The sequence below is a fragment of the Rana temporaria genome, chromosome 7 (genome assembly GCF_905171775.1).
Source record: "Rana temporaria chromosome 7, aRanTem1.1, whole genome shotgun sequence".
Classification (NCBI taxonomy): domain Eukaryota; kingdom Metazoa; phylum Chordata; class Amphibia; order Anura; family Ranidae; genus Rana; species Rana temporaria.
The window spans coordinates 150,980,485-150,986,484 of NC_053495.1; positions in this window are offsets into that span (position 1 = coordinate 150,980,485).

Below are 6,000 nucleotides of genomic sequence, written 5' to 3' on the forward strand. Positions count from 1 at the left end.
TTAGGACAAAAAAATAGGACAAAATTGGAGATCGACTTCTATTGGACCTGGCATTCTCACGTTGCTGTCGAAGAGCTGGTCTAGATCGTGAGCAGTGTGTAATTGGTGAACCCATGCCTGTAATAACAATGGCAGAGATTTCAGCATTTCTGTCATGTAACCCTTTCTATCTAACTATTAGGACACCCTCACTGGGAGGGACCCAACGGTAGGCGTGGTAGGTTAAATAGAATTAAACACTCCAGTGAACAAAAACACAACATGAGCTGTATATCGATAACTGAAAGATAAATCAATATAAAGCAAGTACAGTGAGATAATATATGCCAAAATAATAATCGCAAATCCTTGTGAGAGTGAAACCAATAAATGTGAATGAATGATTAAGTGTCTCTAAATAAACACTATAATAAGCAGTCCATATGAAGTAGCCTTCCCAAGGAAATTCAATTAGTAATCATGCGATGAGAAGTAAGTGATATTGCAGCCACCACCATCTGTTAAGGCATCACCTGATGTGCTCTGGTCAAGTAATGCTCTTACCGGATAGCGTGGACCTCTTTGATTAAAAAGAAAGGTCTGCAGAGCTGAGCAGGTATAAGTGCCTGCACACTATTCACCAACTGTTCAGACTGTTATGATGTTTGGACCAATGGTATCCCAGGAATCCATCCATCCAAAACAAAAGAGAGCTAATAGTGCATTATTGCTTTATTAAAATGTAAAAACAGAAATGGCTGATTGGCCCCTTACTTTGGTGGGTGCCTGCCCGGCACTAGGACTGCATGCGTTGTAAATAAGGCTCTGTCTGGATCTTTACAGGCTGCTCAGTGTGGGGTGTCCCAATCGAGTCTGCAGAGTCTATGCGCGGGATCAGCTGGGGAGCGGGGATGTCAGACTGCCTCCGACATATGTTTCGTGGATCTCAACGTCACCACGTCATCACGTCATTTCGTGGAGATCCACGAAACATATGTCAGAGGCAGTCTGACATCCCCGCTCCCCAGCTGATCCCGCGCATAGACTCTGCAGACTCGATTGGGACACCCCACACCGAGCGGCCTGTAAAGATCCAGACAGAGCCTTATTTATAACGCATGCAGTCCTAGTGCCGGGCAGGCACCCACCAAAGTAAGGGGTCAATCAGCCATTTCTGTTTTTACATTTTAATAAAGCAATAATGCACTATTAGCTCTCTTTTGTTTTTGTGGATGGATTCCTGCGATACCATTGGTCCAAACATCATAACAGTCTGAACAGTTGGTGAATAGTGTGCAGGCACTTATACCTGCTCAGCTCTGCAGACCTTTCTTTTTAATTAAAGAGGTCCACGCTATCCGGTAAAAGCATTACTTGACCAGAGCACATCGATTGAAGCCTTAACAGATGGTGGTGGCTGCAATATCACTTACTTCTCATCGCATGATTACTAATTGAATTTCCTTGGGAAGGCTACTTCATATGGACTGCTTATTATAGTGTTTATTTAGAGACACTTAATCATTCATTCACATTTATTGGTTTCACTCTCACAAGGATTTGCGATTATTATTTTGGCATATATTATCTCAATGTACTTGCTTTATATTGATTTATCTTTCAGTTATTGATATACAGCTCATGTTGTGTTTTTGTTCACTGGAGTGTTTAATTCTATTTAACCTACCACGCCTACCGTTGGGTCCCTCCCAGTGAGGGTGTCCTAATAGTTAGGTAATAATCCCACTAGCGCCCTCTTTCACACATTTATCCTATTGCACAATATTTTTCAATATTTTGACTCAGAGGAGCAGCTTGTCACTCAAGTAGTTAACATTTTTCACATTGTGAATAATTATTAATTATTTAATTTTTGGCGCGGAAATACACCTCACTCACAAACCCTTTCTATCACAATTTTAAACTTAAAATTAGGGCAAGTGTCTCATTTTTAAGAGATTTCAGGTGTGAGATGTGGCTGTCTCCTAGGTAAACATGAAAATAGGAGATCATTTAACTACTTAAGCCTGCACGATGCACCCATAGATCGCCAGTTTGAAGTGTTTATAACAGGATGATGCCTGCAGCTACAGGCATCATTCCAATATCAATATTTTTTAGCTAGCAATTCTCTTTAATGTAAAGGAGATCATAGGGGCTAATTCATGATAGCTAATTAGCCGCCAGATTGCTTTTACAGGCAGCTCATGGCCCCCCCTGCAGCTTTCCTGGATTCTCCTGTCCCCCCGGGGAGCCCGGGACTGAAGCCTGCAGTTGACGCCTGCAGTTCCACCAGCTGACCATATAGATTGCCCCAATCTCTGCAGCAATGTTGGCAGCACTCTCATGTGTTTGATTCCCGGAGACAACCTCTGGATATGACGCTGAGCACATGCACTCAACTTCTTTGGTCAACCATGGCGAGGCCTGTGTTAGGGGTAGAACCTGTCCTGTTAAACCGCTGTATGGTCTTGGCCACCATGCTGCAGCTCAGTTTCAGGGTTTTGGTAATCTTCTTATAGCCTAGGCCATCTTTATGTAGAGCAACAATTCTTTTTTTCAGATCCTCAGAGAGTTCTTTTCCATGAGGTGCCATGTTGAACTTCCAGTGACTACTATTAGAGAGTGATAGCAATAACCCCAAATTTAACACACCTGCTCCCCAGTCACACCTGGGACCTTGTAACACTAACAAGTCATATGACACCGGGGAGGGGAAATGGCTAATTGGGCCCAATTTGGACATTTTCACTTAGGGATGTACTTTTGCCAGCGGTTTAGACATTAATGACTGTGTTGAGGTATTTTGAGGGGACTGTCAATTTACACTGTTATACAATATGTACACTCACTACTTTACATTGTAGTAATGTGTAATTTCTTCAGTGTTGTCACATGAAAAGAAACAATAAAATCTTTACAAAAATGTGAGGGGTGTATTCACTTTTGTGAGATACTGTATATATATATATATATATATATATATATATATATAAATTTGTGGAAAAAATACACTTAATAATGAATTAAAAAAAACACAATATTTACCCCAATTTTTTTGTATCATGTGAAAGATGATGTTACATTGAGTAAATAGATACCTAATATGTCACGCTTTAAGACTCAGACTGGTCTGGAGTGGTAAGTGGGGTACCTCAAGGCTATGTCTTTGGACCAATTTTGTTTAATTTATTCAGAAATAATATACAGTTTTTGCAGACGACACAACATGAGACGACAAACACATCATAAGACGACACAAAATTAAGCAGGGCAATAACATCACATCAGGATATAGGAATTTTACAAAAAGACCTTAACAAAATAATGGAGTGGGCAACTACATGGCAAATTAGGTTTAATGTGGAGAAATTTAAGGTAAAGCACTTGGGGGGCTAAAAACACAAATGCAAACTACTCACTAGAGGGAGAACCTCTGGGGGAATCAAGGATGGAGAAAGATCTGGGGTTTCTAGTAGAAGACAGACTAAGCAATAGCATGCAATGTCAAGCTGCAGCTAAAAAATCCGGCAGAATATTAGCATGCATAAAAAAGGGGATATAAAACCATAATCCTGCCACTTTATAAACCTCTGGTCAAGCCACATCTGGAGTATTCTGTCCAGTTCTGGTCACCAGTCCTCAGAAGGAATGTGCTGAAGCTGGAGAGAGTCCAAAGAAGGGCAACAAAATTAATATGGGGATTGGAGGATTAATTCAATTACAAGGAACAACTACAAGCACTAAATGTATTCTCGCTGGAGAAGAGACGCTTGAGAAGGGACATGATAGCAATTTACAAATACCTTAACCCCCCTGGCGGTATCCCCGAGCGTGACTCGGGGTTGATTTTTTCTACCAAAATCGGTAACCCCGAGTCACGCTCGGGGTAGACATGCAGAGCCTGCAGCGTGCGCTGGCTTACCTTGTCCTGGATCCAGCGATGTCACCCCGCTGTGTGAGCGAGCGGGACCTCGCTCGATTCACGCAGCGTCCTCCTGTGCTGCCGATCTCCGTTCCCTGCGACGTTACGACGCACGGGAGCGGAGATCGGCGCCAAATTCAAAAAAGTAAACAAACACTATACATACAGTATACTGTAATCTTATAGATTACAGTACTGTATGTAAAAAAACACACCCCCCTTGTCCCTAGTGGTCTGCCCAGTGCCCTACATGTCATTTTATATAATAAAAACCTTTTTTTCTGCCTGAAAACTGTAGATTGTCCATAGCAACCAAAAGTGTCTTTTTATGTCAAAAATGGTTTTAGATCAGCTAGAAAACAGCGATAATAAATTATAATCACTTGCAGAATTGTGCGATAGCGATTTGCGGGAAAATTCGTCATAAAAAAAAAAAAAAAAATGACAGCAACAATTCTGCAACTGAGCAAATTTCAGTGATTTTGAGTTGATTACATTATTGAATAATTTTTATTTTAATTATATTATTACTTACTATAATTATTTATAATTATTTATTATATTATAATTTAAAATTTTGTTTTTAAAAAAATGTCATACCCGGGATGCCTATTAGATTCTTGTTTGGTCAGATTTAAGTGAGTTATTCCTAAAAATCACAGGCCTACAGTATAAAACGCCAAATTTCCTTGCAAATAATTGTACCGCTTTCAGCATGTTTTTTCAGACAGAATCATACCGCCAGGGAGGTTAATGGTGATCCCAGCCTAGGGAAAAAATGATTCAGTCTCAGGGAGTGTAGAAGGACACATGGCCACAAAATGAGATTGGAGGAAAAGCGGTTTAACTTCAAACTGCGCAGAGTTTTTTTTCACTGTCAGGGTGATAAGAATATGGAACTCTCTTCCACAATTGGTGGTATCCATAGGGAGTATTGATATTTTTTAAAAGACTCTTGGAAGTGCATCTTAGTGAACACAATACACAGGGATATGGGAAATGATTATCAACACTGACACACATACACATACACAGGTTGAATTGGATGGACTATTGTCTTTATTCAACCTTACCTACTATGTAACTATGTAACTATATGTAAATGACATCTGGGATTGAGAAACAACAGCCACACAAAGGGGTTTATTTACTAAAGCTAGAGAGTGCAAAATTCTGCATAGAAACCAATCAGCTTCCAGGTTTTATTGCCAAAGCTTAATTAAACACGCTGAGGTTAGAAGCTGATTGCTTTCTATGCTGAAATTAGACAAATTTGGCACTCTTTAGCTTTAGTTAACCCTCCTAGCGGTATTCCCGAGTCTGACTCGGGGTGATATTTTTATACCAAAAGCGCTAACCTCGCTCGATTCACACAGTGTCCTCCTGTGCCGCCGATCTCCGTTCCCTGCGACGTTACGACGCACGGGGGCGGAGAACGGCGCCAAATTCAAAAACGTAAACAAACACATTACATACAGTATACTGTAATCTTATAGATTACAGTACTGTATGTAAAAAATACACACCCCCTTTGTCCCTAGTGGTCTGCCCAGTGTCCTACATGTTCTTTTATATAATAAAAACTGTTCTTTCTGCCTGCAAACTGTAGATTGTCCATAGCAACCAAAAGTGTCCCTTTATGTCAAAAATGGTTTTAGAGCAGCTAGAAAACAGCGATAATAAATTATAATCACTTGCAGAATTGTGCGATAGCGATTTGTGGGGAAATTCGTCATAAAAAAATAAAAGTAATGACAGCGACAATTCTGCAACTGAGCAAATTTCAGTGATTTTGAGTTGATTACATTATTGAATAATTTTTATTATAATTATATTAATACTTGTTATAATTATTTATAATTATTTATTATATTATAATTTATCATTTTGTTTTTAAAAGAAATGTCATACCCGGGATGCCTACTAGACTCTTGTTTGGTCAGATTTAAGTGAGTTATTCCTAAGAATTACAGGCCTACAGTATAAAACGCCAAATTTCCTTGCAAATAATGGTACCGCTTTCAGCACCTTTTTTCTGAAATAATCATACCGCCAGGGAGGTTAATAAACCCCAAAGAGTCATTCAGGAGAATGTA